At 49.2% G+C, this 26,371-nt stretch overlaps 1 long non-coding RNA gene across 1 annotated transcript in view; it reads left to right on the forward strand.

Moving 5' to 3' along the window:
- The first annotated feature begins 4,516 nt into the window (after positions 1-4,516).
- The window catches only part of LOC141129791 (uncharacterized), a 40,959-nt gene continuing 19,104 nt past the window's right edge, over positions 4,517-26,371 (forward strand). The window contains exon 1 of the long non-coding RNA XR_012241867.1: positions 4,517-4,944. This is a non-coding gene — a long non-coding RNA (uncharacterized lncRNA). The remainder of the gene's footprint in view (positions 4,945-26,371) is intronic.

The raw sequence follows: 26,371 nt of genomic DNA on the forward strand, positions 1-26,371 counted from the left end.
TATTTCAAGCATTTCTTTCTTTTAATTTTCATGATAATGATCAATAAAAAAAAAAGAAAGGATTTTTAATACAGAAATGTTGGCTTAGTGCAAATTCTGTCCATGTACAGTATAGTATAGTAACTCCCAACATGTCCCCATAGACCTCTATGGAGGATTCTCTGTATGAACTACAAGTCCCAGCATGTCCCCATAGACCTCTACGGAGGATTGTCTGTATGAACTACAAGTCCCAGCATGTCCCCATAGACCTCTATGGAGGATTCTTTGTATGAACTACAAGTCCCAGCATGTCCCCATAGACCTCTATGGAGGATTCTCTGTATGAACTACAAGTCCCAGCATGTCCCCATAGATCTCTATGGAGGATTCTCTGTGCCTTGCAAAAGTATTCACCCCCTTGGCTTTTTACCTATTTTTTTACATTACAGCTTTTAGCTCAATGTTTTTTTTAATATGAATTATATGTGATGGATCAGAACACAATAGTCTAAGTTGGTGAAGTAAAATTAGAAAAATATATACATAAAACTATTTTTCAGAAATAAAAAACGGATAATTGTCATGTGCGTATGTATTCACCCCCTTTGTTATGGAGCCAATAAAAAGCTCTGGTGCAACCAATTACCTTCAGAAGTCACATAATTAGTGAAATGATGTCCACCTGTGTGCAATCTAAGTGTCACATGACCTGTCATTACATAGACACACTTTTCTGAAAGGCCCCAGAGGCTGCAACACCTAAACAAGAGGCACCACTAACCAAACACTGCCATGAAGACCAAGGAACTCTCCAAACAAGTAAGGGACAATGTTGTTGAGAAGTACAAGTCAGGGTTAGGTTATAAAAAAAATATCCAAATCTTTGATGATCCCTAGGAGCACCATCAAATCTATCATAACCAAATGGAAAGAACATGGCACAACAGCAAACCTGCCAAGAGACGGCCGCACACCAAAACTCACGGACCGGGCAAGGAGGGCATTAATCAGAGAGGCAGCACAGAGACCTAAGGTAACCCTGGAGGAGCTGCAGAGTTCCACAGCAGAGACTGGAGTATCTGTACATAGGACCACAATAAGCCGTACGCTCCATAGAGTTTGGCTTTATGGCAGAGTGGCCAGAAGAAAGACATTACTTTCAGCAAAAAACTAAATGGCACGTTTTGAGTTTGGGAAAAGGCATGTGGGAGACTCCCAAAATGTATGGAGGAAGGTGCTCTGGTCTGATGAGACTAAAACTGAACTTTTTGGCCATCAGAGAAAACGCTATGTCTGGGGCAAACCCAACACATCACATCACCCAAAGAATACCATGCCCACTGTGAAACGTGGTGGCAGCATCATGCTGGGGGGATGTTTTTCAGCAGTCGGGACTGGGAAACTGGTCAGAGTCGAGGGAAAGATGGATGGTGCTAAATACAGGGATATTCTTGAACAAATCCTGTACCACTCTGTGTGTGATTTGAGGATAGGACGGAGGTTCACCTTCCAGCAGGACAATGACCCCAAACACACTGCTAAAGCAACACTTGAGTGGTTTAAAGGGAAACATGTAAATGTGTTGGAATGGCCTAGTCAAAGCCCAGACCTCAATCCAATAGAAAATCTGTGGTCAGACTTAAAGATTGCTGTTCACAAGCGCAAAACCATCCAACTTGAAGGAGCTGGAGCAGTTTTGTAGGAGGAATGGGTAAAAATCCCAGTGGTAAGATGTGGCAAGTTCATAGAGACTTATCCAAAGCGACTTGGAGCTGTGATAGGTGGCTCTACAAAGTATCGACTTTAGGGGGATGAATAGTTTTGCACATTGGCTTTTTCTGTTATTTTGTCCTATTTGTTGTTTGCTTCACAATAAAAAAATTTTAAAAAATCTTCCAAGTTGTGGGCATGTTCTGTAAATGAAATGATGCAAATCCTCAAACAATCCATGTTAATTCCAGGTTGTGAGGCAACAAAACAGGAAAAATGCAAAGGGGGGTGAATACTTTTGCAAGGCACTGTATGTACTTCATTGCCAAGAAGACTGTACTTCTGTCTTAGAAAGGAACTACTCGTCCTACTCTGACCACCTGGCCTCAACTGATAAATGATAGTCCGCCTTTGTATAAGCTTATTATTGGACTTAGGAAGAAATCTCATCTCTTGGATGAACTATGACATAAATGGGTGTCCAGCCCCATTCCCCTGACAATGCTAGACCCAGAAATTAGTGTGACCCCCCCCTTTATTTACCTTTTGTTACTTCTGACATTGTAGTGCTACTTTGATTTGCTATTACCTCTTTCATTCATACATATAATTGTCATTGTGGTTTTTTCCAGAGGAATGCTTTCATGCCAACCTACATACACTATATTACCAAAAGTATTGGGACGCCTGCCTTTACACACGCACATGAACTTCAACGGCCTCCCAGTCTCAGTCCGTAGGGTTCAATATTGGGTTGGCTCCGCCCTTTGGAGCTATAACAACTTCCAGCGTCCGATCTTCCATCACCGAGTGCAATGCACGCCGCCACCGGACTCAGAGCGGAGGAGGCGTGTCCTCTGGTGTCACGCTTCTCTGTCTGCCAATCCAATGGATGGGTCTGTGTTTGGTGGTTGCCAGGAGAACGGTACTTACCTGACTGCATTGTGCCAAGTGTAAGGATTGGTGGGAGGGGATTATGGTGGGGGGGTTGTTTTTTTAGGGGTTGGGCTTGGCCCCTTAGTTCCAGTAAAGATGTCAGCATACCAAGACACCAATAACAGGACATGGAGGTCCCCCCCAAAATACTTTCCACCCGTGTGTGTGTGTGTATATATATATATATATATATATATATATATATATATATATATATACACACAATATTGCCAAAAGTATTGGGACGCCTGCCTTTACACGCACACGAACTTTAATGGCATCCCAGTCTTAGTCCGTAGGGTTCAATATTGAGTTGGCTCCGCCCTTTGCAGCTTCAACTCTTCTGGGAAGGCCGTCCACAAGGTTTAGGAGTGTGTCTATGGGAATGTTTGACCATTCTTCCAGAAGAGCATTTGTGAGGTCAGGCACTGATGTTGGATGAGAAGGCCTGGCTCGCAGTCTCCGCTCTAATTCATCCCAAAGGTGTTCTGTCAGGTTGAAGTCAGGCCTCTGTGCAGGCCAGTCAAGTTCCTCCACCCGAAACTCGCTCATCTATGTCCTAATGGATCTTGCTTTGTACACTGATCCAAATCATTTGGTGGAGGGGGGATTATGGTGTTGGGGTTGTTTTTCAGGGGTTGGGCTTGACCCCTTAGTTCCAGTGATGGGAACTCTTAAGGCGTCAGCATACCAAGACATTTTGGACAATTTCATGCTCCCAACTTTGTGGGAACAGTTTGGGGACGGCCCCTTCCTGTTCCAACATGACTGCACAAGGTCCATAAAGACATGGATTAGGGATTTTGGGGTGGAGGTACTTGTCTGGCCTGCACAGAGTCCTGACCTCAACCCGATAGAACACCTTTGGGATGAATTAGAGCGGAGACTGCGAGCCAGGCCTTCCCGTCCACCTGCCCTCTATCCATTAGAATGCATGTGCTTCCACTGTTGGAGACGCTCATAAATTTGCAAGGGTTAGGACTGCAGGTGATACAGGGTGCCGTGAAGGGGCCCTGCAGCTTATGCCTGCATCTGCAAATGTGTGCTAATAACTAAACCCCTATTTTTAACGCAGACTGTTAGACAGGTTCATTCAGTCGGTAAGCAGACTAGTTGGCGAGTTGAACTGGGAATTTTCTCTGGTTTTGTCGTCCACATCACTGCCTGACCTCACAAATTCTGGAAGAATGGTCAAACATTCCCATAGACACCCTCCTAAACCTTGTGGACGGCCTTCCCAGAAGAGTTGAAGCTGTTATAGCTGCAAAGGGCGGGGCCAACTCAATATTGAACCCTACAGACTAAGACTTGGATGCCATTAAAGGTCATGTGCGTGTAAAGGCAGGTGTCCCAATACTTTTGGTAATATAGTGTATATTCCTAAGGAGAGTCTAGCAGGAGGGGCACCCTTCCTGCTTCATCCCTTCATCATCAACATGCTAATTAAAAATTTTCAATAAAACTTTTTGATTTTCATTACATACCCTTATATAGACTTGGTGACATCGCTTTCTTAGTTACATAGTTACATAGTAGGTGAGGTTGAAAAAAGACAAGTCCATCAAGTCCAACCTATGTGTGTGATTATATGTCAGTATTACATTGTATATCCCTGTATGTTGCGGTCATTCAGGTGCTTATTTAATAGTTTCTTGAAGCTTTCAATGCTCCCCGCTGAGACCACCGCCTGTGGAAGGGAATTCCACATCCTTGCCGCTCTTACAGTAAAGAACCCTCTACGTAGTTTAAGGTTAAACCTCTTTTCTTCTAATTGTAATGAGTGGCCACGAGTCTTATTAAACTCTCTTCTGCGAAAAAGTTTTATCCCTATTGTGGGGTCACCAGTACACAGTGGCGTATCCACACATGGCAAGTGCCATAGGCGCAATATGAAATGGGCGCTGCTGAGTGGCTGGGCAGCAAGGCTTTGTCCTGCATAATTATGTTGCTTATATGTCAACTTGTGGCTGAATAGGACCTGCAGCAGTGTGAACATCCAGCACATCCAGGGATTGGCGAGGGAGCCAGCCGGATGTTCACTGTGCAGTTCCAATTAAAGACTACACCTGTCAGATCCAAGTTGTGATGTCGGTTTTGGGCGGGACTGCTACTCAGACCCGCCCCTCTGTCAAACAACCAGTGTAATGAAAGAGCCGACTCACATGTAATGCTCCTCCCCCTCCTCCCTTGCACAGAGCACAGCAGCTCCTCCCCTCTAGCAGGTTGTAACTAAGCCCCGCCCCTCCCTCTACGTCCTTTCCAGCATGAGCAGCTTCTGTTCTTATACACAGGGAGAACACTGCAGGTGAATGTAAGGTGAGTGTATAGTGAGAGGAGGCTGAGCTCTGATTGGACAGTGGGGTATCAGACATGCAGAGGAGGGACTTCAGGTCCCAGCATGTCAGCTGCTTTCTGGGGAGGTTTGTTATTATGCCATCACTATGTACAGTGCTGAGGACATCACTTCCTGGGTACTACATGCTGTGTGATGTTCCATCCACTCACTGTGCTGGTGGGGGGGGGGGGGGGGGGTGATGCGTCAGGCTGGCCTCCCCCTCAGCTGTCTGTATCTTCTGGTGGGATCTATCATTGCAGATATTATATCTCTCTGCAGATTGGATCTGTCCAGTGTGTGGGCTCTGGGGCCCCCTACAGGAGATCTGAGAGGGGGATCAGGCACCTAGGGGTGTCAGGCAGTAAAGAGAACCTGTCATCGTCCATTCAGATCAAAGACCCCTTTCACACTGTACCACCCCGGGTGTCAGCGGTAAAGTGGCGCTAAAATTTTTTAGTGCTCACTTTACTGTCATTTTAGCTGCGCTATTCGGCCACTAGCGGAGCGGTTTGAACCCCCCGCTAGCGGCCGAAAAGGGGTTAAATCTGCCCACAAAACGCCTCCATAGCGGTGTTTTGCCGGTGATATAGCAGCTCATGGGGAGGAGCGGTGAGTTTTCACCACTCCTTCACCGCTCCAAAGAAGCTGCTGGCAGGACTTTTTCTGACGCCCTGCCAGCGCACTTCTCCAGTGTGAAAGCACTCAGGCTTTCACATTGGAGTGAATTGAGCCGCTTTTTCAGGGCACTTTGCAGGTGCTATTTTTAATGCTGTAGCGCCTGAAAAACGCCTCAGTGTGAAAGGGGTCTAAAAGATAAGTACTACAGCTGGGCGCCTCCATTGCTGACAACATCCCTGCACTCTCCTGCCATCTGTCTGTCTGTAAGGCACCTGGTGAATGCTTTGCTCTGTGCCAAGGCCGATCCCTGATGTGGGGAGACATATAGGCCCCTTTCACACTGAGGCGCTTTGCAGGCGCTAAAGTGCTAAAAATAGCGCCTGCAAAGCGCCCTGAAAGAGCCGCTCAATTCACTCCAATGTGAAAGCCCCGAGGGCTTTCACATTGGAGTGGTGCACTTGCAAGTCCTGCAAGCAGCATTTTTGGAGCGCTGTAGGAGCAGTGTATTTACCGCTCCTAAAGCGAACCCTTCCCATTGAAAACAATGGGGCAGCGCTCCAAACCCGCCTGCAAAGCGCTGCTGTTTTAACCCTTTTTCAGCCGCTAGCGGGGGTAAAAAAAATTTTAACCCTCGCTAGTGGCCGAATAGCGCCGCTAAAATGATGGTAAAGCGGCGCTAAATATAGTGCCAGTGCCCGCAACGCTTCAGTGTGAAAGTAGCCTAAAGCTGACATTTACCTGAAAATGGAATTGGGTATACACTGTTCATTTTTTCTCATTCAACCAGCAGGCTGAATGGAAAAAAAACTGACAGCTTTTGGCGACTCTTTCATTACACTGGTTGTTTGACAGAGGGGCGGGTCTAAGTAGCAGTCCCTCCCATATCCGACATCACAGCTTGGATCTGACAGGTGAAGTCTCTGATCTCTCTGAGCTGAAAAGGAGTGTGCACCCAGTGCACTGAAAGGTGAATGGAAGCTCTGGCTGCAGTGGATAGAAGAGCCATCTACAGAAAGGAGCTGCTTTTACAAAGATAAACAAGTGGAAGATGGTGGAGCTTTGGGGAGATGAGGGCAGAGCAGAGGGGCAATAGTGAGATGTGAATGGATGACCTGCACTCTGTGCAAAAGGCACTCCAGAAACCTGCAGTCTGTACCTAGTGCTCTCCCGAGCCTTGTACTCTGTAAATAAAGCACTCCAGAAATCTACTCCCTGTGCATATCACACTCCTGAACAAGGCACTCTGTTCATAGCACACTTCTGAACCCTGAACTCTGTACACAATGCATTCCTGAATCCTTCCACACTTTGTTCAACACACACTTTCATAGTTTATACAAAACCATTTGTAATGGAAGCTTTTCCTTTTTTTTTTTTAATGATAGTGCTGGGGTTTGTATGTGTCCATGAGACTTTATCTTGTGGCACAGCAATCAAAGCATATTTTAGAAGTACAAGGAAACCTGGGTTTTGTTTAGCCAGGCCCATTAAGCCCCCCCCCCCCCCACTGTTAAGAGTCTGACCACATCCACTTTTGCCACAGTGCACGTAGCGTGCCGTCGGACACTTCCTCCCTCAAGTGTCCCTCATTCTGAAGTTCAAAAGTTGGGAGGTATGGTCTCTTCTGCCCGTAAAAGCCTGTTAGGGTAGCGTGCCTGTAAAAAGATGGCCATGGGCCGGCCATGCAACCGTTTCAAAGCCTGCAGGGCTCAGGAAAGATCATACAGGCTCAACCGGGCAGCGCATGTGCAGTAACGTAATGTCGCCGCCTGGCGCCATTTTTAAATGGAAGGCAATCGTTCTCGGTGGTGCCACAGCGGCGCAACAGTGCAGAGGAGGCACAGACCACAGGAGGACTCAGAAGAACATTACTGGGGGGGGAAGCCGGCCCAACAGAGGAGGACAGTACACTGATGTGCACAGTGCCTGACTGGAGAGGTGAACGGGACACAGTGACAGAACAGAAGACGGACACTGACTGATGTGGAAAGGTATGGTAATATTAAGGGGGGACAGAGTAGGAAACTACCATGTCCACAGCCTCTAATCATGTCCTATCCGCAGTATATGAAAGATGGGTTTGAAATGTTTTGACAGGGGCGCAGTTTCAGTGGTTGCCATAGGCGCCATTTTCACTAGATACGCCTCTGCCAGTACAGTATTTGTAAATTGAAATCATATCCCCTCTCAAGCGTCTCTTCTCCAGAGAGAATAAGTTCAGTGCTCGCAACCTTTCCTCATAACTAAGATCCTCCAGACCCTTTATTAGCTTTGTTGCCCTTCTTTGTACTCGCTCCATTTCCAGTACATCCTTCCTGAGGACTGGTGCCCAGAACTGGACAGCATACTCCAGGTGCGGCCAGACCAGAGTCTTGTAGAGCGGGAGAATTATCGTTTTATCTCTGCAGTTGATCCCCTTTTTAATGCCAATATTCTGTTTGCTTTATTAGCAGCAGCTTGGCATTGCATGTCATTGCTGAGCCTATCATCCACTAGGACCCCCAGGTCCTTTTCCATCCTAGATTCCCCCAGAGGTTCTCCCCCCATTGTATTTATTTTTTTTATTTTATTTATTTCAGGTATTTATATAGCGCCGTCAATTTTACGCAGCGCTTTACATATACATTGTACATTCACATCAGTCCCTACCCTCAAGGAGCTTACAATCTACGGTCCCTACCTCACATTCATACATACTAGGGACAATTTAGACAGGATCCAATTAACCTACCATGTGTATAGATTGCATTCATATTTTTGCCACCCAAATGCATTATTTTACATTTTTCTACATTGAACCTCATTTGCCATGTAGTCGCCCACCCCATTAATTTGTTCAGGTCTTTTTGCAAGGTTTCCAAATCCTGCGGAGAAGTTATTGCCCTGCTTAGCTTAGTATCGTCTGCAAATACAGAGATTGAACTGTTTATCCCATCCTCCAGGTCATTTATGAACAAAATAAATAGGATTGGTCCCAGCACAGAACCCTGGGGAACCCCACTACCCACCCCTGACCATTCTGAGTACTCCCCATTTATCACCACCCTCTGAACTCGCCCTTGTAGCCAGTTTTCAATCCATGTACTCACCCTATGGTCCATGCCAACGGACCTTATTTTGTACGGTAAACGTTTATGGGGAACTGTGTCAAATGCTTTTGCAAAATCCAGATACACCACGTCTCCGGGCCTTCCTTTATCTAGATGGCAACTCACCTCCTCATAGAAGGTTAATAGATTGGTTTGGCAAGAACGATTCTTCATAAATCCATGCTGATTACTGCTAATGATACCGTTCTTATTACTAAAATCTTGTATATAGTCCCTTATCATCCCCTCCAAGAGTTTACATACTATTGATGTTAGGCTAACTGGTCTGTAATTCCCAGGGATGTATTTTGGGCCCTTTTTAAATATTGGTGCTACATTGGCTTTTCTCCAATCAGCTGGTACCATTCCAGTCAATAGACTGTCTGTAAAAATTAGGAACAACGGTCTGGCAATCACCTGACTGAGTTCCCTAAGTACCCTTGGATGCAAGCCATCTGGTCCCGGTGATTTATTAATGTTAAGTTTCTCAAGTCTAATTTTAATTCTGTCCTCTGTTAACCATGGAGGTGCTTCCTGTGTTGTGTCATGAGGATAAACACTGCAGTTTTGGTTACTGAAGCCCCCGATTCACTTGTGAATACTGAGGAGAAGAATAAATTAAATTCAATACCTTTGCCTTCTCCCCATCCTTTGTAACCAGATGTCCTTCCTCACTCTTTATGGGGCCAATATGGTCTGTCCTCCCTTTTTTACTGTTTACATACTTAAAGAATTTCTTGGGATTTTTTTTGCTCTCCTCCGCTATGTGTCTTTCATGTTCTATCTTAGCCAACCTAATTGCACCCTTACATTTCTTATTGCATTCTTTATAAAGTCTGAATGCTGAGGATGATCCCTCCACCTTGTATTTTTTGAAGGCCTTCTCCTTTGCTTTTATATGCATTTTTACATTGGAGTTAAGCCATCCAGGATTTTTGTTCGCTCTTTTAAATTTATTACCCAATGGGATACACTGGCTAATGCCCTTATTTAATATGCTCTTAAAGCAAACCCATCTCTCCTCCGTATTCTTTGTTCCTAATATTTTATCCCAATTTATGCCTTTTAGCAAGGTTTGTAGTTTAGGGAAGTTGGCTCTTTTGAAATTCAGTGTCTTTGTGTTCCCTTCATATTTCCTATTTGTGTGATTTATACTGAAACTAATTGACCTGTGATCACTGTTACCTAAATTGCCCCGTATTTCCACATCTGTGATCAGGTCTGTATTGTTGGTAATCAGTAGATCCAGTAATGTTTTATTTCTAGTTGGTGCGTCTACCATCTGACCCATAAAATTGTCTTTGCAAGACATTAAGGAATTGGCGAGCCTTAAACGAATGCGCGGTTCCCTCTGCCCAGTCAATGTCTGGATAATTAAAATCCCCCATTATGATAACACTTCCCATCCTTGCTGCTAATCCAAATTGTGATAGGAGATCCGTCTCCACTTCCTCCCTCAGGTTAGGGGGCCTATAGCATACTCCCAGTATTATTTTCCCCTTAACTTCATCCCTTTGGAGCTCTACCCATAAGGATTCCACCTCCTCACTAGCTCCCTCAGTGATGTCATCTCTCACATTCACTTGTACAGGTGAGTTGCCATTCTTCTTGTCACTCTTCCATAAAGGTCAGATTTGCGGAGAGCACGACTAATAGTTGTCCTGTGGACAGATTCTCCCACCTGAGCTTTGGATCTCTGCAGCACCTCCAGAGTTACCATGGACCTCTTGGCTCTTCTCTGATGAATGTTCTCCTTGCCCGGCTGGTCAGTTTAGGTGGACGGCCATGTCTTGGTAGGTTTGCAGTTGTGCCATATGCTTTCCATTTTCAGATGATGGATTGAACAGAGCTCCGTGAGATGTTCAAAGCTTGGGAGATTTTTTTTTTTATAACCTAACCCTGCTTTACACTTCTCCACAACTTTATCCCTGACCTGTCTGGTGTGTTCCTTGGCCTTCATGATGTTGTTTGTTCACTAAGGTTCTCTAACAAACCTCTGAAGGCTTCACAGAACAGCTGTATTTATACTGAGATTAAATGACACACAGGTGGACTCTATTTACTAATTAGGTGACTTCTGAAGTCAACTTGTTCCACTAGATTTTAGTTAGGGGTATCAGAGTAAAGGGGGCTGAATACAAATGTCCCCCCCCCCCCCCCCCCCCCCCACACACACACACACACACACACACACACACACACACACGTATCACATTTTTTTTGTAAAAAATGTTGAAAACCATTTTTAATTTTCCTTCCACTTCACAATTATGAGCCACTTTGTGTTGGTCTGTCACATAAAATCCCAACAAAATACATTTACGTTTTTGGTTGTAACATGACAAAATGTGGACAATTTCAAGGGGGTGTGAATACTTTTTCAAGGCACTGCACATGTTAGTAATGGCAGATAAAATGCCTTTTTTTTATCACTTCCTCTTTATCTTGCAGGCATCTTCATGCTCTTTCCTCGTCACGCGCTCTTTATGAAATACGTGTTTAATTTTAATATCTGCTTAGGAAAATGCAAATGCTGCAACTGTCTTAAAGTGGTAGTAAACTCTGTTTTTATTTTTCCCTACAGGTAAGTTTATAATAGGGATTACCTGTAGGTGAAATGAATATCTCCTAAACGTGCACCGTTTAGGAGATATTCTGGCGAGCAGCAGGCGGTCAAGTCACTGGCGCATGCGCTCTGAAGGAACAGTATACCCGTGCCGTTCCTTCAGAACTGTGTGCCCCAGTGAGACTCTCGTGGGCATGCGCGGAGGGGGGGGGAGTGACTTCATTGCAGCTCAGCCAGTCAGAGGGCCGGAGTCCCCGAACCTAAAAGGAAGACCAGGTGAAGATGGAAGCCTCTGCAGTGGTTACAGCGAGCCACTGGAGGGCTTCGTTTTAAGGTGTCTTTCATAATGTGCTAGTATGCGGTACTTACTAGCACATTATATCGCACAACCCCTTTAAAACGGGTTGTAAACCCTTGTGTTTTTTCACCTTAATGCCCCCCCCCCATTTTTACTGACAGTCTACTGACTGGAATGGTACCAGCTGATTGGAGAAAAGCCAATGTAGCACCAATATTTAAAAAGGGCCCAAAATACATCCCTGGGGATTACAGACCAGTCAGCCTAACATCAATAGTATGTAAACTCTTGGAGGGGATGATAAGGGACTATATACCAGATTTTAGTAATGAGAACGGTATCATTAGCAGTAATCAGCATGGATTCATGAAGAATCGTTCTTGCCAAACCAATCTACTAACCTTCTATGAGGAGGTGAGTTGCCATCTATGTAACTTACCTGAGCCTGGTCTTTCTGGCCCCCGGGGACGAGATCGCCAGCTACGGCTGGTGTGTCGTGTCCTGATTGGATCCTGTTTGTCCTGATTGGATAGATTGATAGCAGCGCAGCCATTGGCTCCCGCTGCTGTCAATCAAATCCAATGATGCCGGGCCGAGTCCACTGTGCAGTTGGTTTTTGCACAGAGTGGCCCCCGATCCTCCTCTTCTGGGGTCCCTCAGCGGTGCCGGTGGCTCCTCCTCTTCTCGAGTTCCCCCGTCAGAGAAGCGCTCTCCTCCGTGCATGTCAATAGACACAGCAACAGGACGCGGGAGCGCGCCCGCGCGGGGTGTCCCAAAGGAGAGCGCTTCTCCGACGGGGGAACTTGAAAAGAGGAGGAGCCACCGGCGCCGCTGAGGGACCCCAGAAGAGGAGGATCGGGGGCCACTCTGTGCAAAACCAACTGCACAGTGGAGACAAGTATGACCGTATGTTTTAAAAATAAACGGGTTTAGTAACCCTTTAAATGCACTTTACAAAAAAACATATAAGTCATGCATTACTACTTGGTCAGTCTTACATACATAGTTACATAGTAGGTGAGGTAGAAAAAAAAGACACAAGTCCATCAAGTCCAACCCATGTGTGTGATTATATGTCAGTATTACATTGTATATCCCTGTATGTTACGGTCGTTCAGGTGCTTATCTAATAGTTTCTTGAAATTATCGATGCTCCCCGCTGAGACCACCGCCTATGGAAGGGAATTCCACATCCTTGCCGCTCTTACAGTAAAGAACCCTCTACGCCGTTTAAAGTTAAACCTCTTTTCTTCTAATTTTAATGAGTGGCAATGAGTCTTGTTAAACTCCCTTCCACGGAAAAGTTTCCTCCCTATTGTGGGGTCACCAGTACAGTATTTGTAAATTGAAATCATATCCCCTCTCAAGCGTCTCTTCTCCAGAGAGAATAAGTTCAGAGCTCACAACCTTTCCTCATAACTAATATCCTCCAGACCCTTTATTAGCTTTGTTGCCCTTCTTTGTACTCGCTCCATTTCCAGTACATCCCTCCTGAGGACTGGTGCCCAGAACTGGACAGCATACTCCAGGTGCGGCCTTTTTTTTACATGCGTGCCTATACAATTTAATAATAAAATTATTTAACAATTAAAAAAAAATAAGATAAAAAAAAACACAGATTGTGGTAATAAAGATGAACATTTTTATTTAATAAAATTTAACAAGATTTACATAAAACTTAAAGGCCAAATGAAATGCATTAATATCATTAAAATACAACATAGGAAAACAACAATACAATTTAACAGGATTATTTACATAAAGGCCATATCAAATAAATAAATACAAAAAAAATTTTTTTTGTTTTTTTTTTTTTTTATTATACAATAGCACAAACAATAAACAAACAAAGCAAATCAACAAAGAAAAAAAGCATAACGTACAACGTGAGGTTGCAACCCACAGGCGTACAAAACAGGCATAAATAATTATTTAATAAATGATAAATTCCTTAGATCGTCGTACATCCAGGCTACAAAGCTGTACGATTTTTTTTTTCTGCATCACCTGAAAAATAAAATTTAAATAAATTAGGAAATTACTACATTGAGAAAAAAAAAATGAATGAGAAGTACAAGATTTAAAATACTTGGTTATAATATATAGATATTATATATTTTTTATATATTTTTTTTAATGAAAATAAAATAAAAAAAAAAAAATGTATATATGTATATAGTATATATGTGTATGTGTGTGTGTGTGTGTGTGTGTGTGTGTATATATATATATATATATATATACACACACACACACACACACACACACACACACACACACACACACACACACATACATACATACATACATACATACATACATACATACATATATTATTATATATATTTATTTATTTTTTTTTTTTTGCTTTTCTCTTCTTTTTCTCGTTTTTTTTCTTAATCATTTTCCGTCTTTTTTTTTATCTTTTGATGTACATTATTTATTGATTTTAAAGATTAGTGTTCATTATGTACGGCCCCAGTCTGATGACTCTGACAATCAGCTGATTCTGGGAGTTCTCCTTGTTGGATCCTTTTCACATATCAGATTTCTGGCCTTTGTCATTGTTATGAATAAACACGAAGGACTCGTATGAAATGCATCAACCCGTCTCCTGATTTTTTTGTCTGGCTTAAGTGACAAACAAAAGACTTTCAACAATGTTTTGTGTGTGCCGCCCTCAGTGCCGGCCCAAGACATTGTGCTGCCTGGTACCAAGAATGAAATGCTGCCCCCGCCCCCCCCCCCCCCCAAAAAAAAAGAAAAAAAATCACGCACAACAAAATGCCCCCACATACATTATTTTATATCATGATAACTAAAGTGGACCTGTCATGGCTCTATACATGTTGATAGGAGTATAAAGAGGACCTGTCAGGGGGGAGGGGCACTGCAGAGTGTTCAGAGGGACAGTGGGATGGATAGGGGGACAGTGGGATAGATAGGGGGACAGTAGGGGGGACAGTGGGAGGGACAGGGGGACGGATAGGGGGACAGTGGGATAGATAGGGGGACAGTGGGATAGATAGGGGGACAGTGGGATGGACAGGGGGACAGTGGGAGGGACAGTGGGAGGGACAGTGGGATGGATAGGGGGGACAGTGGGAGGGACAGTGGGATGGATAGGGGGACAGTGGGATGGAAAGTGGGATGGATAGGGGGACAGTAGGGGGGACAGTGGGATGGACAGGGGGACAGTGGGAGGGACAGTGGGATGGATAGGGGGACAGTGGGATGGATAGGGGGACAGTGGGATGGAGAGGGGGACAGTAGGGGGGACAGTGGGATGGACAGTGGGACAGTGGGATGGATAGGGGGACAGTGGGAGGGACAGTGGGATGGATAGGGGGACAGTGGGAGGGACAGTGGGATGGATAGGGGGACAGTGGGAGGGACAGGGGGACAGTAGGGGGGACAGTGGGAGGGACAGGGGGACGGATAGGGGGACAGTGGGATAGATAGGGGGACAGTGGGGTAGATAGGGGGGCAGTGGGAGGGACAGTGGTATGGACAGGGGGACAGTGGGAGGGACAGGGGGACAGTAGGGGGGGACAGTGGGAGGGACAGGGGGACAGTGGGATAGATAGGGGGACAGTGGGATGGACAGGGGGACAGTGGGATGGACAGGGGGACAGTGGGATGGACAGGGGGACAGTGGGATGGACAGTGGGATGGATAGGGGGACAGTAGGGGGGACAGTGGGATGGACAGGGGGACAGTGGGATGGATAGGGGGACAGTGGGATAGATAGAGGGACAGGGGGACAGTAGGGGGGACAGTGGGAGGGACAGTGGGATGGATAGGGGGACAGTGGGATGGACAGTGGGATGGATAGGGGGACAGGGGGACAGTAGGGGGGACAGTGGGATGGATAGGGGGACAGTGGGATGGATAGGGGGACAGTGGGATGGATAGGGGGACAGTGGGATGGATAGGGGGACAGTGGGAGGGACAGGGGGACAGTGGGATGGATAGGGGGACAGTGGGATAGATAGGGGGACAGTGGGAGGGACAGTGGGATGGATAGGGGGACAGTGGGATGGAGAGGGGGACAGTGGGAGGGACAGGGGGACAGTGGGAGGGACAGGGGGATGGATAGGGGGACAGTGGGATGGAGAGGGGGACAGTAGGGGGGACAGTGGGATGGACAGGGGGACAGTGGGATGGACAGTGGGATGGATAGGGGGACAGTGGGAGGGACAGTGGGATAGACAGGGGGACAGTGGGGTAGATAGGGGGACAGTGGGATAGATAGGGGGACAGTGGGAGGGACAGGGGGACAGTGGGATGGATAGGGGGATGGATAGGGGGACAGTGGGATAGATAGGGGGACAGTGGGTGGGACAGTGGGATGGACAGTGGGATGGATAGGGGGACAGTGGGAGGGACAGTGGGATGGATAGGGGGACAGTGGGATGGACAGTGGGAGGGACAGGGGGACAGTGGGAGGGACAGGGGGACAGTAGGGGGGACAGTGGGATGGATAGGGGGACAGTGGGATGGATAGGGGGACAGTGGGAGGGACAGGGGGACAGTGGGATGGATAGGGGGATGGATAGGGGGACAGTGGGATAGATAGGGGGACAGTGGGAGGGACAGGGGGACAGTGGGAGGGACAGTGGGATGGATAGGGGGACGGTGGGATGGAGAGGGGGACAGTAGGGGGGACAGTGGAAGGGACAGGGGGACAGTGGGAGGGACAGTGGGATGGATAGGGGGACAGTGGGATGGAGAGGGGGACAGTAGGGGGGACAGTGGGATGGACAGGGGGACAGTGGGATGGATAGGGGGACAGTGGGAGGGACAGTGGGATGGATAGGGGGACAGTGGGAGGGACAGTGGGATGGATAGGGGGACAGTGGGAGGGACAGTGGGATGGATAGGGGGACAGTGGGATAGATAGGGGGACAGTGGGAGGGACAGGGGGACAGTGGGAGGGACAGGGGGACAGTGGGAGGGACAGTGGGATGGAGAGGGGGACAGTGGGAGGGACAGTGGGATGGACAGGGGGACAGTGGGAGGGACAGTGGGATGGACAGGGGGACAGTGGGAGGGACAGTGGGACGGACAGTGGGATGGATAGGGGGACAGTGGGATGGAGAGGGGGACAGTAGGGGGGACAGTGGGATGGACAGGGGGACAGTGGGATGGATAGGGGGACAGTGGGAGTGACAGGGGGACAGTGGGATGGATAGGGGGACAGTGGGATGGGGAGGGGGACAGTAGGGGGGACAGTGGGATGGACAGGGGGACAGTGGGAGGGACAGTGGGATGGGTAGGGGGGACAGTGGGAGGGACAGTGGGATGGAGAGGGGGACAGTAGGGGGGACAGTGGGATGGAGAGGGGGACAGTAGGGGGGACAGTGGGATGGACAGGGGGACAGTGGGAGGGACAGTGGGATGGATAGGGGGACAGTGGGAGGGACAGTGGGATGGATAGGGGGACAGTGGGATAGATAGAGGGACAGTGGGAGGGACAGGGGGACAGTAGGGGGGACAGTGGGAGGGACAGTGGGATGGATAGGGGGACAGTGGGATGGACAGTGGGATGGATAGGGGGACAGTGGGAGGGACAGGGGGACAGTAGGGGGGACAGTGGGATGGACAGTGGGATGGATTGGGGGACAGTGGGATGGATTGGGGGACAGTGGGATGGATAGGGGGATGGATAGGGGGACAGTGGGAGGGACAGGGGGACAGTGGGAGGGACAGTGGGATGGATAGGGGGACAGTGGGATGGAGAGGGGGACAGTAGGGGGGACAGTGGGAGGGACAGGGGGACAGTGGGAGGGACAGCGGGATGGATAGGGGGACAGTGGGATGGAGAGGGGGACAGTAGGGGGGACAGTGGGATGGATAGGGGGACAGTGGGAGGGACAGTGGGATGGATAGGGGGACAGTGGGATAGATAGGGGGACAGTAGGGGGGACAGTGGGAGGGACAGTGGGAGGGATAGGGGGACAGTGGGATGGACAGGGGGACAGTGGGATGGACAGTGGGATGGATAGGGGGACAGTGGGATAGATAGGGGGACAGTGGGAGGGACAGTGGGATGGATAGGGGGACAGTGGGATGGATAGGGGGACAGTGGGATGGATAGGGGGACAGTGGGAGGGACAGGGGGACAGTAGGGGGGACAGTGGGATGGACAGTGGGATGGATAGGGGGACAGTGGGATGGATAGGGGGACAGTGGGAGGGACAGGGGGACAGTGGGATGGATAGGGGGATGGATAGGGGGACAGTGGGATAGATAGGGGGACAGTGGGAGGGACAGGGGGACAGTGGGAGGGACAGTGGGATGGATAGGGGGACAGTGGGATGGATAGGGGGACAGTGGGATGGAGAGGGGGACAGTAGGGGGGACAGTGGGAGGGACAGGGGGACAGTGGGAGGGACAGGGGGACAGTGGGAGGGACAGTGGGATGGAGAGGGGGACAGTAGGGGGGACAGTGGGATGGACAGGGGGACAGTGGGATGGACAGGGGGACAGTGGGAGGGACAGTGGGATGGACAGGGGGACAGTGGGAGGGACAGGGGGAGGGACAGGGTGATAGTGGGAGGGACAGTGGGATGGATAGGGGGACAGTGGGATGGAGAGGGGGACAGTGGGATGGACAGGGGGACAGTGGGAGGGACAGTGGGATGGATAGGGGGACAGTAGGGGGGACAGTGGGAGGGACAGTGGGATGGAGAGGGGGACAGTAGGGGGGACAGTGGGAGGGACAGTGGGATAGAGAGGGGGACAGTAGGGGGGACAGTGGGATGGACAGGGGGAGGGACAGTGGGATGGATAGGGGGACAGTAGGGGGGACAGTGGGAGGGATAGGGGGACTGTAGGGGGGACAGGGGGAGGGATAGGGGGACTGTAGGATGGACAGAGGGACAGTGGGAGGGATAGGGGGACAGTGGGATGGACAGGGGGACAGTGGGATGGACAGTGGGATGGATAGGGGGACAGTGGGATAGATAGGGGGACAGTGGGAGGGACAGTGGGATGGATAGGGGGACAGTGGGATGGATAGGGGGACAGTGGGATGGATAGGGGGACAGTGGGAGGGACAGGGGGACAGTAGGGGGGACAGTGGGATGGACAGTGGGATGGATAGGGGGACAGTGGGATGGATAGGGGGACAGTGGGAGGGACAGGGGGACAGTGGGATGGATAGGGGGATGGATAGGGGGACAGTGGGATAGATAGGGGGACAGTGGGAGGGACAGGGGGACAGTGGGAGGGACAGTGGGATGGATAGGGGGACAGTGGGATGGATAGGGGGACAGTGGGATGGAGAGGGGGACAGTAGGGGGGACAGTGGGAGGGACAGGGGGACAGTGGGAGGGACAGGGGGACAGTGGGAGGGACAGTGGGATGGAGAGGGGGACAGTAGGGGGGACAGTGGGATGGACAGGGGGACAGTGGGATGGACAGGGGGACAGTGGGAGGGACAGTGGGATGGACAGGGGGACAGTGGGAGGGACAGGGGGAGGGACAGGGTGATAGTGGGAGGGACAGTGGGATGGATAGGGGGACAGTGGGATGGAGAGGGGGACAGTGGGATGGACAGGGGGACAGTGGGAGGGACAGTGGGATGGATAGGGGGACAGTAGGGGGGACAGTGGGAGGGACAGTGGGATGGAGAGGGGGACAGTAGGGGGGACAGTGGGAGGGACAGTGGGATAGAGAGGGGGACAGTAGGGGGGACAGTGGGATGGACAGGGGGAGGGACAGTGGGATGGATAGGGGGACAGTAGGGGGGACAGTGGGAGGGATAGGGGGACTGTAGGGGGGACAGGGGGAGGGATAGGGGGACTGTAGGATGGACAGAGGGACAGTGGGAGGGATAGGGGGACAGTGGTGCTCAGTGATGGACAGTGGTGCTCAGTGATGGACTGTTGTACTCACCTCTCTCCTGCTCTCCCATTCTGTAATCTGTGTGTCGCACTTGCTGCTCCCTCTGCTGGGCTCCTGTAAGAAGTGCTGCATTGACAGGGGGAGGGGATCAGGGCGGTCGCTGCTTTGCTCTGCATAGAGGAACTGAGGGAGCCGGAATTAGGGGGCGGAGCTAAGGTGAGCGCCCTGCCAGGTCTTGGCTCTGCCTCCTCTCTCTCTCCGCTACGTAAGGGGCGTGGTGACGTCAGGCGAGGTCCCGGTCGCTTGCTGGTGATGTCCTCACTGTGCTACCACAACACGGAGAGCCGCAGACTTGGCAAATGCAATGAAGTAAGGGTTGCGACTAGTTCCCATCCCGCAGATTCACCTAGTCAATTCTGAGGATGGGAACTAGCTTGCTCAATGTGAACTGGCTAGTTCCCATCCCACAGAATAACCTTTTTGCCCCCTAGTGGTCAGGTCATGTATAAGGATGGGAACTAGACAGTTCACTATGAAGGAGCTAGTTCCCATCCCGCAGATTCACCTAGTCAATTTTGAGGATGGGATCTAGCTTGCTCAATGTGAACTGGCTAGTTCCTATCCCACAGAATAACCTGTTTGCCCCTAGTGGTCAGGTCATGTAGAAGGATGGGAACTAGACAGTTCACTATGAAGGAGCTAGTTCCCATCCTGCTAAATGACCTTTCTTCATTATTACCATACATGTATCATAGAGGGATGGGAACTAGGCAGTTCACTATGAAGGAGCTAGTTCCCATCCTGCTAAATTACCTTTCTTCATTATTACCATACAGGTCATATAGAGGGATGGGAACAAGACAGTTCACTATGAAGGAGCTAGTTCCCATCCTGCTAAATGACTTTTCTTCATTATTACCATACAGGTCATATAGAGGGATGGGAATTAGACAGTTCACTATGAAGGAGCTAGTTCCCATCCTGCTAAATGACCTTTCTCATTCGTTCATTGACAGACACAGCCCTTCCTTATTCAGAACCATAGGGTTATATCGCCCCCTACAAGAGTAGGACACTAGGCAGAAAAAAAGACTTGGCTACGCCCATAGACAGTCCTAGGTGATATACACCCCCCCCCCCCTGTTATAGGCCTTCAGTTTTTTCTGCCTAGTCAGGAGTAAGGACATGGTTCCCTGCTGGGATCTCTAGTCCTGGCAAATGTTATTTTTTTGTTTGTTGTTTTTTTTTTTCCTGGATTTTTTCTGGTGAGATCTGCAATCAACTGCCAGACTGGGCAACGGGCTGGACATTTGATCCAGTGATCTCCCCAGTCTGGCCAGCGAGTGCATGATCTCCCTAGGTTGGCCGTGACATAGCCCCACTGGACGGGGCTGGCCCTGCGAGTTAAACGTCTCGTGAGGTCGCATAAGACCAGGTCTCGGCTTGAGTGGCAGCGTCCCTCATGGCCGACAGCCACCCCACTTCGGTAGCGAGGAGGTTCTGTCTGGAGCAGTGGCCGCCTGGTCTTGGTATGGTGAGTAAATGCCCCCCTCTCCCCTTGGCAGGTTTGTGGTGGACGCGGGCTCCTCCCAGGGTTGGTCGGTTTCCCTCCGCCCTTGCACCCTCTCTTCCTGGGGTGGATGGTCCCTGGAGGTCCCCTGGTAGCCCCCTTTCCCCCTCGCTCCTCTATATTAGGTAGTGTGGTGCCATTATGGATCCTGGGGGATGAGGATGAGTACTGGTGGACAGGGGGTGCGCGCCGCCAGGTACAGTGCTTACCGGGGGGGAGGGGGAGGCACTGGGTGCTCCCGGGGGTCCGGTGCCCGGATCCTCTCTTTCAGGGGCTTTCCTGGGGCTGTGTCAGCCTCGTGTAGCGCGTCTTGTGACCATTTTTCCGTAGCCGGCGTCTTTTCCCCCTAGTGCCTGCTGACTTTTTATTGCTGGCGGCCATGTTTGTGTAGCTCGGCGGCCATGATTTGGTGTTTTTTGTGCTCAGGCGGGGGCCATTACTGTGTAGCCCAAATGGCGTTTTTAGCAGGCGGGAGCTCCTCCTTTTAACCCGGTGCTGGCTCCTGTGTTATCCTCTTCCTCGGACGCCACGTGTGTGCCGGTCTACACCTGAGGCAGCAAGCGCTACGCCGGTGGTGAGTCTGGTGGGGTCCCTTCCTCTCTCTGCTGCAGGCTGTGGGGTGTCCTGGTATCACTACCGGTGTGGGGGTTGTCCCTTTGCAGTGGTCGCTCTTGGTGGGGGGGTCTCTTCTTCCCCTATGGAGTCTCAGGAGCATGTTTCCCCACCTGACCCCCTATCAGAGGCTGCAGGTCCCAGCCATCTGTTGACACACTGACGGTGGCCCTGGAGTCCTTTGTGGCCTGGGTGGAGGTGACTCTTGGGCGGCAGACTAGCAAGAAGCATCCCCCGCCTTCCCCTGCTTCATTTGTCTCGTCAGATCATAAAATGGGACAAATGTTCAGGGTCTCTGGACAGTCAGATTTGGCTGAGTCAAGAAACCAAAGGGTCCCTCATCTGGTGGCTTCGTTCCCCGGCTCTTCGGCAGGGGAAATCCTTTCTCCCTCTGTACAGGACGGTGGTCACCACTGATGCCAGTCTGTCCGGGTGGGGTGGAGTCCTGGGCCTGAGCTTGGCTCAGGGTCGCTGGAGGAATCCAGGCTACCTGTCAACATCTTGGAACTCCGGGTGATCCGACTCTGGATCATTGGACGGATTGACTTCAGGGGCTCCCAATACCGATCGTCGGACAATGCCACGGCGGTGGCCTATGTCTACCACCAGGGAGGAACAAGGAGTGTGTTAGCAGGCCTGGAAGTAGCAGGCATTCTCCGGTGGGCAGAGCATTTTTGTCCCGGCCATCTCCGCCATCCACATTCCGGGGGTGGACAACTGGCAGGTGGATTACCTCAGTCGACAAGTGTTGGACCAAGGGGAGTGGTCCCTTCACCAGGAGGTATTTCAATACATATGTCTGCATTGGGGCTCTCCAAAAGTAGATCTGATGGCATCCCGGGTCAACGGGAAGGAGCAGAGGTTTGTCGCCAGGTCTCGGGACCCTCTGGTGGACTGGGGCCAGTATCGTCTGATCTACGCCTTTCCTCCTCTCAAGCGTCTGCCTCAGCTTTTACGCAGGACCGAGGCCAAAGGAATTCTGGTCATTCTAGTGGCCCTGGACTGGCCTTGTTGGTCCTGGTACGCTGACCTGGTGCGTCTGGTCGCAGACGCCCCCTGGTGGCTGCCTCTCGGGGAGGATCTGCTATCGCAAGGGCCAATCTTCCACCCTGCTTTACCATCGCTGGCTTTAACTGCCTGGCTGTTGAAAGCCAGATGTTGAAGGATAGAGGCTTACCTGCGTCTGTGATTCCGACACTACTCAAAGCTAGGAAGTTTACTTCCAGGAAGGTATATCATCGGACGTGGAAAGCGTACATTTCATGGTGTGAGTCAGCGGGGTTTCACCCACGTTCCTTTTCGGTGGCTCGGATTTTGACTTTTCTTCAGAGGGGCATTGAAAATGATTTGTCCTTGAGTACCATCAAGGGCCAGGTGTCGGCTTTGGCGGTTTTCTTTTAACACCCCCTGGCTTCGCATTCCCTGGTGCGTACATTCATTCAGGGGGTGCGACGTGGTTCCACTGGTGCAATCTCCCTTGCCACCATGGGACTTGAATCTGGTGCTTTCGGTTCTACAGAAGCCTCCGTTTGAAAATATTCGAGAAATTCCAATGCTCACTCTGTCACAGAAGGTGGTCTTCTTGGTGGCTATCACCTCTGCTCGCAGGGTGTCGGAATTGGCGGTACTAACCTGTCGCATGCCCTACCTGGTGATTCATAAGGACAAGGTGGTTTTTTGTCCTTATCCTTCCAAAAGTTTTTTCTGATTTTCATTTAAATTAAGACATTGTGTTGCCTTCCCTATATCCCAGGCCACAACATCCGAGGGAATTTGCCATACACAACTTAGATGTGATTCGGGCGATCAGGGTGTATTTGGCGGCCACTGAGTCCTTTCAGAGGTCAGACTCCCTGTTTGTGATCGCGGACTGGCCAAAGAAGGGGCTGTCTGCTTCCTCGGTGACCATTTCTAGATGGATCAGACAGGCGGTGACTCAGGCCTATTCTGTCAGGGGTAGGGTTCCTCCCTTCCCGTGAAGGCGCACTCTACTTGAGCACTGAGTGCCTCCTGGGCCTTCCGTCATCAAGCGTCAGTGACGCAAGTGTGCAAGGCGGCCACCTGGTCGTCGGTGCACACTCTCACAAAATTTTACAATGTGGATGTGCTGGCCTGCGGATGCCTCTTTTGGCCACAAGGTTCTACAGGCTGCGGTCTAGAGGTTTTTTCCTCATGAAGGGGATTTTTGCTGTTCAGGTTGAGCTCCAGATTGTCTGGTTGGCCTGTTTTTTTGTTGGCTGCCCCTCCTCTCATGTTTGGCACTGCTTCGGGAAATCCTTATGGTTCTGAATAAGGAAGCAATGTGTCTGTCAATGAACGAATGAGAAAATAGCATTTTTGACTTACCGTAAAATCCATTTCTCTGAGTTCATTGACAGACAGAGCACCCACCCCTCTATTGGGTTTTTAATGCTTCTGACACAACTTATTACAAAACTGAAGGCCTATAGCAGAGAGAGGGGTGTATATCACCTAGGACTGCCCATGGCCATAGCCAAGTCTTTTTTTCTGCCTAGTGTCCTACTCCTGTAGGGGGCAATATAACCCTATGGTTCTGAATAAGGAAGGGCTGTGTCTGTCAATGAACTCAGAGAAATGGTTTTAACGGTATGTCAAAAATCCTATATTCTTCATCATTACCATACAGGTCATATAGAGGGATGGGAACTAGACGGTTCACTATGAAGGAGCTAGTTCCCATCCTGCTAAATGACCTTTCTTCATTATTACCATACAGGTCATGTATAAGGATGGGAACTAGACAGTTCACTACGAAGGAGCTAGTTCCCATCCCGCTAAATCAGTGTTTCTCAACTCCAGTCCTCAAGGCGCCCCAACAGGTCATGTTTTCAGGATTTCCCTCAGATGAAACGGCTGTGGTAATTACTAAGGCAGTCAAACCGATCAAATCACCTGTGCAAAATAATGGAATGCCTGAAAACATGACCTGTTGGGGTGCCTTGAGGACTGGAGTTGAGAAACACTGCGCTAAATTACCTTTCTTCATTTTTATTATACAGGTCATATAAAGGGATGGGAACTGGTTGCGACTAGTTCCCATCCCGCAGATTGCCCCTGTCCTCTCCGAGGATGGAATCTAGCTTGCTCAGTGTGAGCCAAATAGTTCCCATCCCTCAGATGGCCTTTTTTTTGCCCGCTGTTGCTCAGGCCCTTTATAGGGATGGGAACTAGACAGTTCACAATGACACAGCTAGATCCCATCCTGCTAAAGGACCTTTCTGCATTAAAGCCGAGTTCCAGGCAAAAATCGACCTCTGAAACAAAAACACACTCCACCCCCCTCCTTTTTGGATATTTATCTTTTTTCATACCTTTTTGGTATGTTTTCTTCAGGACTTTTGTCCCATGGCCCTGTAGCGAGGTACATCATCTCCACGTCTATTTGGTGCCCTCCCCCCCCCCCGGGACCCGTGTGTGTCCCAGAACATGACAGGTCCATTCAGAACTCGTGCATGCACAGTAGGAAACAGGCTATGAAGACACAAGGCTTAACTTCCTGTTTCCCTTAGTAAGGATGTTTGCGCCAGCACCCGGGGCCGATGGATGGGTCGGCTTCGGGTGCTGACATCACGGGCTCCCTGGACAGGTAAGTGTCCTTATATTAAAAGTCAGCAGCTACAGTAGTTGTAGCTGCTGACTCCCCCCCCCCAGGCTGTAACTCTGCTTTAAGTCAATACAGGTCCTTTATGAGGATGGGAACTAGTCAGTTCACAATGAAACAGCTAGAGCCCATACTGCTAAAGGACCTTTCTGCATTATTTCAATTCAGGTCCTTTATGAGGATGGGAACTAGACAGTTCACAACGAAACAGCTAGATCCCATCCTGCTAAAGGACCTTTCTGGGGGATCCTCAACTCTGTGCATGGTGTTGAGGCGAGTATGTGTTTGGGATGTGCAAAATATAATGTGCAATAACGGATTGCCTTGCCGGTACAATTTAAAATGTAAAAAGTGAAGGGTGTAACTATGACAAAAGGTAGAGACAGCTTGATTTTATGGAAATAAAGTTTATTTGAGAATATACATACACACTTAGGATCGTTTTATTGCATTGTAGTGATTTTTAAAGTTTTCCACTTTTCACTGATCTCATTCTTGTTTCTTTTTGTCTTTAACTTCTTAACCTGGGAAATTTATAGTTGAAAAAAGGATCTTCCCTGTGCCTTTTGGGGGAAATATATCACACAATAAGAAGTTGTTTCCTTAACAATAGGTTCAATCTGTGCACATTTCACACAGAGGTATGTTTGATGTCACTTATTCACTCTATAAAGCCTCATGCACACAGGGCATTTGAAAAAGTGAGCTGCAAAGCAACTACCAATGCCGGAAAAGGTGGCTGTAAAGATGTTGCTTTTAGTAGCTTTTTGTATTGGCGTTAATTCCCGTTTACCCACACTAGCTTTAAACAGCGTTTCACTGCCTCTATTTAAAATCAGTAATTCCTTTGAGTGCCCATTGATTTGAATAGAAATCGCACCACAAATCGGATCATGCAGTTTGTGCGCTAAGCATTTTGAAAGAGAACCCTCACCAAAATAAAGAAAAAAACTACCCCTACCCATTCACCCCCAAAAGTGTCAAAAATTCAAACAGTACACAAGTTTTTGACAAAGTAATTTATTAAAGCAACTCCGGCGATGTCCCTCTGCTCCTTCCGATTTCTCCTCTCTCCACTGTCCTCACCCTCTTCTCCTCTCTCTGCTGTCCTCCCCCCTAAATTAGAAGCTGATTGGCTACCATACACAGCTGCACCAGATTCTAAGTGCACCTGTTTTAGTA

This window comes from Aquarana catesbeiana, linkage group LG02, assembly GCF_042186555.1.
Source record: "Aquarana catesbeiana isolate 2022-GZ linkage group LG02, ASM4218655v1, whole genome shotgun sequence".
Taxonomy (NCBI): Eukaryota; Metazoa; Chordata; class Amphibia; order Anura; family Ranidae; genus Aquarana; species Aquarana catesbeiana.